Below are 11,844 nucleotides of genomic sequence, written 5' to 3'. Positions count from 1 at the left end.
ATAAACCTAGTTTTCTCATCTTTCTACTCTCCCTACATACATTCATAACACGCACATTGAATAAGTGAATGATTAAATAAACACTTTCTCTCAGTAAGCTACCCTTAAACCAACCCAATTTAAAGAAATTATCTAGTCAGAAAATGTATGTAATGATACTAAACATTACCCATTTACTTTTCATTATCCATATTAATATGACGCAAGAAGGTGTAACACGAGAGACAAAGAAGGAATGGAAACATATTGGTACCATCCAGATTCCATTACAGCAAACGCTGAAGCCGGTCGGACCTACCCAGATAAAACTTTAGAAATCAAATCTTTATTGCTGGCTATGATATAAGAAGCCTGAGTGGTAAAATGGTTTAATGTTTGGCTGCTAACCAAAATTATAATGGTTTAAATGCACCCAGCAGCAACAAAGGAGAACAAGTGAGTCATGTGGCGCTGTAAATATTACAGCTTAGGAAACTCTCTGGAAAAGTTTTACTCTATGAGGTCACTAAGAGTTTAAATCAACTAGCCAGTACTTAATAAAAACAACATAATGTTGGGTTAAAATTCTCTGAAACAAGGCAAAATGAAAGTAAACTCACCAGTGAATCCATGAAGTTGCATGCCTGATCACAGCTTTGTCTTTAAAGAGAATAACTGTACTGTAATTTTAAACTTAAATGAGTTTAATAAAAAACTAGGGTACACATTAAGATTAAGATTCATTCATTCATTCACAAATTCATCAATTTATTCATGAGATATTCATTAAGTATCTATCAAATGCTTCCTATGACAGATTCGACATCTATAGAGATGAAAAATCAAGTACAGAATCTAATGGGGACACAGTTAAGAGTGCGAGCAATGGCAATATAATGTGAAGGCTTGCTCAAGATTTGTGAAATATGACTCTATCTTTCTAAGAAAAAGGAAAAGAAACAACATGAGCCTTAATGTATTTAAGTACTTTTTATAACTATAATAATAATATATAGCAATGAATAAGTAGTTTTAAATTGCAGAAAGTTTCAAGCAAGAAACCTCATCTGTAATACAATACAGAGATAATAAAATGTTAATGTGTTATGCATACATCATTCAATGCATACACACATAATATAACATAAATTTCACTGTAAAGATACATATTTTAATGTACTTTTAAATTAATTTATATTACAGACATTTTCCCACATTATTAAAGATCTTCCTAAACATTATTTCTAGTGGCAACAGAAGATTTTTAACATATGACTAATAGTGGTAAAGACCTATTTAATGTTCCTGAGATTGGTTTTAGCAGAATATATCTAAAATACTTATAGTAAATCACTAAGTGCCTTATAATAGGAATGTAAGACAAAAGGTTAAAACTTTTTAACCAAAAAAATGTGGAGTTAGTATATGTTAACTTGTCCTTCATCTAGTTCTGTGCACTTTTAAAGGCAGTGTTTCCACATCTGTAACCCTTTCCTAAATAATTCTGCCATTCTTGAGTTACATCCTTGAGGGACACAAATCATGTTATTTTGCAATGTTCATGATGGAGGAATATTCCTTGCACAAGGTCCCTGGCCCTTTTCTCACCCATGAGGTTTTAAATTTTCTTTAAAATATTTAATAATAATCCCCCATAATAATTCTGTGTACTTTGAGAAAATATATTGGTATTACCATTTTTCAATTCCCCTCACTAGTTGCCATAAACATCTGAGCTGACCTCCCTGACTTGAATATAACTTGCATAGGAGATTGCCTTGGAAGTCACTGCTTTGGACACTTGAAAGGCACGTTCATGAGCCTTAGACAATAGAAATACTGAGAAATTTGTCTGTAGCCATCCACGGATCACAAAGGCATGTTTATACATGTTATATTTGAAATAAACCCATATCTATCTAGGATCTCTGGTGGTATAGTGATTATGTGTTTGAACATGAGCAGTAACCACTATAGCACCAGAGTTCGTAGATATGTATGGGTTTATCTAAGCATAACATGACATGAGATTATGTAACTACCACAGTTGTATTATTTTCCAGACCCAACAAAAGTGTATGGGGGCTTCTCCTGTGAGGGCCAGTATATTGGCCAGATCGCTGTCTTCCAAATTTCTTGGCATAGATAAGTGAACCTATCCAGTGCTGCATCTGTTTGTTGAAACATTTCCATTTGAATTCTGTCAATTACTGAATTTTTGTTTTGGGCTAATGTCTTCAGTGCACCTTGGACATCTTCCACCTGTACCATGAGTTCTTAATCACATGCTAACGCTTAAAATGACTGGACATTGGCTAATTTCTCTTGTTACAGTAACTCTGTGTTCAATCCTTCTCAATAGTTCAGTATTTTAATAGAATCCTTCAATATTTCAACTTGGGACTTGAATATTTTCTTTAGATTTTTAGCTTGAGAAATTCCAAGAATCTTCTTTCCTTTTGGTTTTCTAACCACAGGTCTTTGCACATTTCATCATCATACTTTGTGCACTCAAGCCACCCTTTGCAATATTCTGTTCAACTCTGCTACTTCATTCTTTCTTCCGTTTGCTTTAGTTACTCTACTTTCCAGGTCAAGGGTCAGAGTCTCTTCTGACATCTATGTTGATATTTTCTTTGTTTTCTGACTCTTAAATGACATTTTGCTTTGTTCATGTTGATGTCTTAGATGTCACCCAACAATTTATTTGTTCTTCAGTCATTAACTTTCAATGCATCAAATCTATTATTGAGATATGTCTCTAAATTCAAGTGAAATTTAGCCCATTTGTACTTTGGCTTTTGTGGACTTGTTCTTATTTTTTGTATCTAACTCACTTTAAATTCTCCCTTGGGGAAAGCACTTGAATTCCCAATTATTTTAAATTGAAGAAGCAGTAATTATCTTAGGGAGTTAGAAGAGATGGCTTTTTTTTCTTTTTCCTTCAATGTTACCCTCAAGATGCATATTAGCAATTGATGGTCTATTCCACTGCCAGCACCCAGCCTTCTTCTAATGATATTGAACTTTTCCACTTTCTCTTTTCACAGATGTACTTGATTTAATTCTTGTGTGTTCCATTTGATGACATTCATGTATATAGTCACCATTTATATTATAGGGGGGAAAGTACTTGCAATAAGTACAACTTTTGTTTTGCAAAATGCTATCTTGCTATACCTGATCAGACGTATATCACCGAGTCCACATTTTCTAATCCTTTGTTGTTTCTAATTTTCACACTTTGATCATCATTACTTATCAATGTATCTTAAGCACACGTTCAGAAAAAAGCACATGTTCCTTATTGTTGGCATTAGTGATTGGTGCAAAAATTTAATAATGATTATATTAACTGGTATTCTTTGTACACACATATATTATAATACGACAGCCTTATATTTGAGAATACATTTTGAAACGGTCCTTTCAATGAAGAAATTGACACAATTTCTCTTCAATTTGCCACTCTGGCATCATGGGCCATATAATTGCCTGGTTCAAAATGGCCAATACTAGTTCATTCCAGGTCACCAATGTCTATTATATTGATCTGTATCCATTCTTTCTAATTTATGATGACTTATTTTTTCTTAGATTCATATTCTGAACATTCTATGTTCTGATTATTAATGGATGTTTGCAGCTGTTCCTAAATTTTATTAGTTCTGTAACAGCAAATTAATGTACCAAAAGCTTTTCTGCACACATGTCATTATCAACTCTACTTGGGCATACCACTTGTATTTCAAATTCCTTTCAACCTGAGGAGCTCAACAGCTGTCACAGGCTATTGCTATTTATAAAATTTTCAGGGAATAATTTTTCAGAAACATACTGACCCTTTTTCCTATCCTATCTCTGTCTAGAATCTCGTTGTTGACTCTGCTGATATTTTAAATAACAGAAGCATATCTTCCAGCATCACAGCAAGAGGCAAACCACTTATAGTATAACAAACTGATGAATAGTGGTGTAAATATTCACATACTTGGAAACCCTGTGGGCCAATTCTACTCTGCCCTATATGATTGCTGTTAGTGGAGTTGACTACATGACAATGCTTTTGTTTTTTATTCAACTTGTAGCATTTAAAGCCCAGCTTCCTTGACAGTTCTTCACCTAAGTTTCACCACCATTTAACTGATTCACAGTGTGCTTGTGGTATCTGCTGAAAATATCACAGCAGGTAAGTGGTGGAGCTGACATTTGAATATACCTCAGCCTTTAAGGCCAATTGTTTAACATATGCATACTAGATATGATCAATGTGTCAATACAAATAATATGGAAAAATATATAGTATTCTGAGAAAGATAACTTAAATATAAAGGATAATATTGAATTAACACTTTACCAGCTACACAAAAATTAACTAGTAACAAATAAAAAATTTAAATACAATCATTTGGTAGAAACGTAGATGAATGCATATGGATATTTTGCAAATAATACACCCAAAGAATATATATGCAAAGTATTTACATGTAATATGCAAAATTATATGCCTAATATTTTCCTATAACATGCAAAAATGAAGAAATTAGGTAAAACAATTGTGGCTTAGCATATCCAGGAATATATCAAGCATGTCTCAAGACATTTCTAGAAGTGGATTTTAGGCTCATTTATCTATCTTTTCATTATATATATATATATAATCTATTATATATATTCATATATATATATGAATATATATAATCTATTCATTTTATAAAATGAATAGATTATATATATTCATATATTATAGATTATATATATTCATATATTATATATATAATATATATATTATATATATTATATATATATTCATATATTATATATATGAATATATATATATATCCAAGAAGTACAGGATGTCAGCCAGAAGGAAAATCTAGGCTGCCTGGAAACCTGGAGAACAACTTTAAAGTTATGTGGATTGAAATCTCTGCACTTGAGAATCTGTAGGAATGGGCAGAGCAAGAGGAGCAAGGACCATAGCTGAACATGTGGAGTTCTGCATCCTATGCCGGCTTCTCTGGCAGCCCCTGTGCACTTCCCTGTTGGGTGCCACCAACACATCCATGGTTCTCTTTTGCCATTGAACACCTGTGCAGGATGCTGATGCACCCATCCCACTGCACACCCACACCGTAAGTCTCTACTGTCATTTATAGTTCCCATCTCCACCCACTACTCCTACCACTGCTGCTTCTAGTGACCCATCACAAACAACTGACTGCACTGACCACTCAATATAGGAGCTGCGCCTACCCCCAATCGTCCATCCTGCCTTTGCAGCTACCTTCAGTCCATGAGAGGTTTCTCGGTATTGTGGCTACTGTTGCACCCCATCGCCAGCCACTTTTGTAGCTCCAGCCTCAGCTTCAGTCTCACCTGGTGTGTACATGCTGCATCCCAGTGTGGTTGCTGCTGCTTCCCTCACCTCCCACAGTTGCGGAAGTAGTTCAAATTCATTGTTAAAGACATTGCAGCGCATTGCCACTGTAATTGCAGCTCCCCCTCAGCATGCCTTTGCAGCTTCAGGCATTCCCCGTCACTTGCATGGTGCACCCTAACATTGCTGCTGCCTCTCCCATAGCCAGCCCTTACTGTTGCATCTGCAGGTACTTAGAGGATTTGGCATAGGCTGCAAAAGGTTACAGGGCACTGCAGTTGTTGGTTTGCCCCTACTCCTAGTCCACTGTAGAAGCTCTGAGCACACCAGGTGTACACCAGTGTATCCCAACACCACTACAATAGTTGCTGAAGGAGACCCACACTCAAAGCATTACACAGCCACCAAACTCCTCCCCTTACCTTCAGAGCACTATTATCAAGGTTGTAACACTGTAAACTCCAGCTTCACATCTCAGTTCCAGGGGCCCCTGCCCACGTTGAGTGCAGACAGGTTGTCATGCATCCAGGAGCTCCAGCAGCCTAATCTTAGCTTTTCTCAGACCTGCTTCTCGGTGGCTTACCAGCATACACCTCGTAGCCCACTCAAGTGCCTCCGCCTTTCCAAACCTATGACAGCAATAGTATTACTGGGCTTAGGGAAGTCTGCAATCTAACAGGGCTTTCTCCCTGAAATTTTTAATAGTATTTTTCCTGGTTGTATTTGTGTCTTTCCCCACACACTATCTCTTTTTGTTCATTCTCTCTTTCCCTCTTATAAAATATTTTCACTGTAACTATTAATTTTATTGCAATTTATATATATGCATGTGTATATTTTTTAATTTAACAAAAATTTTAGTCTTATCTAAAACCCGCTTTTGTCCTCCTTTCCTATCACTTCTCTCCTGTTTTTTAATCCTTTCTTCACCTTTGTCTTTTATGCGCAAGTCTCTCCAGCACCACTTGGCAGAGTCAGCTACCCACATGACCCAGCTGCCCACCAAACACTAACAGAAGTACCATGGAGCAGTGGAGAAAGCAGTTAGTTGCAGTCCAACAACACACAAAACCCAGATCCAAAGGAATATTTTGGGAAAAAAAGTCCCTGGCCTACCATAAGTCGAATTCAGAAGAATGATGTTCAAGTACTTTCACAAACTGGCGGAAATGTCTGAGAGAACAAGGGAAACAATAGAAAAATTAGGAACTCTATACCAAATATAATTCCAAAAGTTAAATAATAAAAGGGACATAGGGATAATAGCAGAGCAATAGAATCAAAGAAATGGGAAGCTAAATTAGTGAGCTTAAAGACAGTGACTGAAACTACAATAGACAAAAGAGAAACACCAACAAATAGAGCAAAGGAATCTGAAAATAGTCTAAAAAGTATGTAATATATGATCAAGATGAACATATCTCATTTGAATTCTGAAGCAGGAAGAAAATAAAACCTACAGAGAATATAGTACAAGAAATCAAGGGAGATATAAGGACCTTTCCAGACAATGAAAAATCAGAAGACTTGCCCCAACAAGGACAGGATTACCCAAAGTACTAACAGGAACGCTTTGGATAGAACATCAATGACAGTAGCCGACCAACCTGGGAGCAACAAGCAAAACAACACCACCCCAAAATCAGTACACTGAAAGTAGTTCACAGTGCAGCACAGAAATCAAGGAAAAACAAAGCATTATTAAAACCATAAAAATGAAACAAAAATAATATAGGAAAATATAAGAAACAAATCTGCGGCCACCCGCGCTACCTGGAGTGAGGTGACGGCGCAGGGTCGCTACCGCTGCTCCAGCTGCGTAATCCGAGTGCCGGGCTGCCGCCGTGGTCTATTGCCGGCACGAAGGGCCACTGTGGATCCGAAATGACTGGGCAGCGAGTTAAGAAACGACCGAATCATATTTATCACGAAAGAAGACCATGAAACTCCGAGCAGTGCAAAGCTGGTGGCTGATGACCCCCATGATCCGTATGGGAAGCATAGATTGATACTGCCCAATGGAGACATTAACTGGAACTGCCCGAGCCTTGGAGGCATGGCCAGCGGCCCTTGTGGGGAGCAATTTAAGTCCGCCTTCTGCTTCCACTACAGACAGAGGATGTCAAGGGGTCAGACTGCATACACCAGTTCTGAGCCATGCAGGAATGCATACAGCAGTACCTGGACCTCTATCCCCAGTATGATGACGATGCTGAGGAAGAGCAGAAGCCAGAAGTGTTAGAGGAAGTCATCCCATGGAGGCTACTGCAGCCAAAAAGGAGGAGGGCTCGAGTTCATGAAGGCCACAGTCCTGCGAGTTCACACTAGGATGGACCTTACAGAGATGCCTTTTGGTCACTCAGAAAAACCCTCTCCTTCTTCTGTTCTGTGCACTGTCATGTACAAAATAGCTTATTCTGTGAAGCAGTGGTCTTGGCCGCATGGCAGACACGCTGCAAAAGCAAATCAAAAACAAAACACAGGTGTCCTCCTGTAAACCTGTCGGCAAAGGTAGATTGTTCCCCTCTCAGGTTGCCCTGACTCTTCCCACTCTGAAATAATGTGCTGAGGCGTCTCAGGAAGCCAGTCATCATCCAGGGGTGTTTCTTGTGAGTGAGCTGGTTTATCTAATCCATCATGTCTTAGACTACATTTCAGACCCCTTTGGGAAACAAACATACTGGCATGGGACCATTCCTAATAGAAGAGACCAGATAATCAGACACTTAGTTTTCAAAACGCCTCTCCATCTCCAGTGTAGGAGACAGCGCTGTGAGGCTGTCAGCACCTAATTCCAGATCCATTCTGGTGTTCACTTTTGCATTGTTTTCTTCTTTGGAAGGAGGGGGTCTGGACTTTGCATTCACAAACCCTTAGTAAGTGAAGGGGAGGGCTGATTATCACTGTTTCCTCACCCCTACCCCCACCCCTCTAAAGCCTTGGTTTGGGCTTGTGTTCATACTGGTTCTGTCTCAGCCAGAGCAGGTGCCGCATGGTCAATATGGGAACCTAATTATCACCAGAGGAATAGCTCAGAGGGAGACTGGTATCGATTAATATGGCAGGGGGGAAATATTTCTACCTAATTTTGAATGTGTTCTTTAATTTTACAAAAGGTATTTTTGATGTAAGGAAATGTAAATTAGATAAAGGTTAATTTCCTCTTTAAAGATACACTGTTAAACTAAAAAGAAACAAATATACACATATAAATAATGGTACTAGATATTAAATGTAGCAGCAAAGACACAGAAAGTCCAGTTTGGTTGACAAAATAAGACTCATCAATATTTTGCCTATATGAGACACACCTAAGAAACAAAGAGAATAATACACTAAAATAAAAGGACAGAGAAAATTTACCAAGCTAATTGTAACCAAGAGTGACAATATTGATTTCTGATAAAAAGAGACTTCAGGGCAAAAAGCATCATGAGAGATAAAAAAGACACTATATAATGACTAAAAGAAAAAATAAAACAAAAAAATCCATAATAAACATATATGTACCCAATGAATTATTCTTGAAATTATTAAACTCTTACAGAGTCAAAGAGAGAAATAAACAAATCAGCAATAATTGTACATATGTTAGGTTGGGCTGTCTAGAGAAACAAAACCAGTGGCTCTCACATATGTATAAGAAAGAAATTTATATCAAGGAGTAATCTGATGCCAAGAAGGCATCCCTGTCCAGTCCAACTTAATTCCATGAGTCATTGAGTCCAATATGAAGTGGAGACCTCTTCAGACTCACCTATATGCAGCCCAACGACAGAAAAGTGAAGCGGATTTCAGGGATCATAGATCTGTGGGTACAGCGACATGTGGATCCAAAGTCACTGGAAACATGGCAGGACACTGATAATTCTCAAGGTCGGGCAGGCAAAGAGTTCCAGCAAGCAAGGAGGTGAAAATGAAGAGAAAGAGAAGAGGAAGGGATCCCAATATTTCTCTTACAAAAAGGCCACACCTCCCAGAATGCATCATCTGGTTGTGACCAGATTGACAGGTTAGACTCCACAAATGGAAAAAAAGTAAAATCTAAGTACTACAGTAGAGGACTTCAATACACCATTCTTGAGAAGAAACAGATCATCAGAAAAGAAAACCAATAATGAAGGACTTGACAACACAATTAACCAGCTTAGTCTCCTAGGCATACATAGAGCAGCACAGAAAATATTCTCTTCCAGTGCACATGAGATATTCTCTAGAATAGACCACATTAAGTCACAAAGCAAGCCTCAATAAGTTTAACAACATTGAGATTCTACATTCAATTTTTCAAGACCATAATGGAAAATGAAATGAAACAAACAAAAATAGAAATCAACAATAGAAAGAATAAGGGCAAAAAATTAAATGCAAGGAAGCTGAATAACAATATTTTAAAATGACTGGGCAACAAATCAAATAAGGGATGAAGTTAAAATAAAAATTCCTTGATACTACTGAGATTTTTAAAAACAGCATACTAAAATGTTTGAGACACAGTAAAAGAAGTTATCTGATGGAAATTTTATAGCAATCAAAATGCACATGGTGGAGAAAACTATAATTGGCAACACTTAACTTAGAATCATCAACAATTAGATCCAGAGCAACATGTATAAACCTTAAACCATTGGGAGATAATAAATCACAAAGATTAAAGCAGAAATAAATGAACTGGAAAACAGGAAGACAATAGAAAAATCAGCAAGACAAGAAGTTGTTCATTCCTGGCATTCTGTGACACTCAAATTCACAACACGATCGATGAAGACAAAATGGGTGCATAAGCAAATGTGGTGAAGAAAGCTGATGGTGCCCAGCTATTAAAAGAGATAGCATATGGGGTCCTAAAAGCTTGAAGTTAAACAAGTGGCAGGGAAGCAACAGAGCCCACATGGAAGAAGCACACCAGCCTGTGTGATTATGAGGTGTCGACAGGTTCAGGTATCAAGCATCTGAAGACCCAGCGCAATCATACCAATGAGAATGAGTGGGGTTGGAGTGGAAACCCAAAGCCCATTTGTAGACAATTGGACATCTGCTCACAGAAGGGTCACAAAGAAGGGACAAGTCAGCCTGAGTGTAGTATAGCACCAATGAAACACACAATTTCCTTTAGTCCTTTAATGCTTCCTTACCCCCACTACCCCTTTCACACCCGGTTAGACCGGAGCATGTACACTGGTACTGGTACAATCATAAGAGCTCTTGACACACACACACACAAAATAAAAAAATTTTAAAAATAAATTAAAAAAAGAGCTGTTGACACACAGAATCCAGGACAAATGCCCCACCCCCCTCAGGAACAATAATGGGAGTAGTGATCCCATGAAAGTAGGGGGAAGCTGGGGATAAAAGGGGAACTGATTGCAAGGATGAACGTGTAACTGCCACCACCCCTACCCAGGGAGATGAACAACAGAAACATGGGTGAAGGGAGGCAGTGGATGGTAGATAATATGAAAACAATAATAATTTATAATTTAACAAGGGTTCATGAGAGTGGGAGTGAAAAAAGAGGAGCTGATACCAAGCACAAATAGAAAGAAAATGTTCTAAAAATGATGATAGCAACATATGTACAAATGTGTCTGATACAACTGATGTATGAATTGTTATAAGAGCTGTAAGAGCCCTCTATAAAACGATTTATTTTTTAAGTTGTTTATTTGAAAGGATTGACCAAATTGACACACCACTGACAAATTTAACAGACGGAAAAAAAAGAGAAGATGCAAATATCAATAATTACAGAGGAAAGAAGTGACATCATCACAGAACCAAGTGAAATGAAAAGAATAATAACACATTGCTATGGAACACAGCAAGTTAGAAAATTTAGATGAAATGGAAATTTTCTAGAAACATACATCGACCACCAATTAATGCAGACTGAATGGAAAACCTCAACAGACTCAAAACCAACAGACAAAAAAGAGTTAAAAAAATTTTTTAAACTTCCAACCATCAAAAGCCCAATGCTAGATGACTTTACCAGCAAGTTCTACCAAATATAAAGAGAGGGACTGACACCAACTCTCCAAACTGTTCCAGAATATAGAAAATAACAGAAAACCCCCAAACTCATTTTATGCAGGAAGCAAACATTGAGATCAAAACAGGCAAAGGTACCACAAAGATGGAAAACTAGAGGTTTATATCTCTAATGAACATAGTTTTAAAAATTCTCAACAAGATATTGGCCGATAGAATTCAACAGTACACTAACATCAAGTGTGATTCATGCAAGTATGCAAGAATGGTTCAACATTAAAAGAAATCAATGTGATTCACCACATCAGTAAAATAAACTTGTAAGAACCACATAATCATATCAGTGGACACAGAAAGAGAATTTGGCCATTCCTGATTAAAACAAATTAAAGTAAATATGGATAGAAAGGAAATTTATCAATACATATGAAAAACCATTGGCCATTAGCATTCCCCCTGTGAATGGGAACGAGACTAGGATGCCCCCTAAC

At 37.4% G+C, this 11,844-nt stretch overlaps 1 pseudogene; it reads left to right on the top strand.

The window, feature by feature from the left end:
- Positions 1–5,490: 5,490 nt before the first annotated feature.
- On the top strand, positions 5,491–7,659 carry LOC142433568 (mitochondrial intermembrane space import and assembly protein 40 pseudogene; annotated as a pseudogene).
- Positions 7,660–11,844: the final 4,185 nt, after the last annotated feature.

Source organism: Tenrec ecaudatus, chromosome X (genome assembly GCF_050624435.1).
Source record: "Tenrec ecaudatus isolate mTenEca1 chromosome X, mTenEca1.hap1, whole genome shotgun sequence".
Lineage (NCBI taxonomy): Eukaryota > Metazoa > Chordata > Mammalia > Afrosoricida > Tenrecidae > Tenrec > Tenrec ecaudatus.
This window is presented reverse-complemented; position numbering and strand designations above follow the sequence as displayed.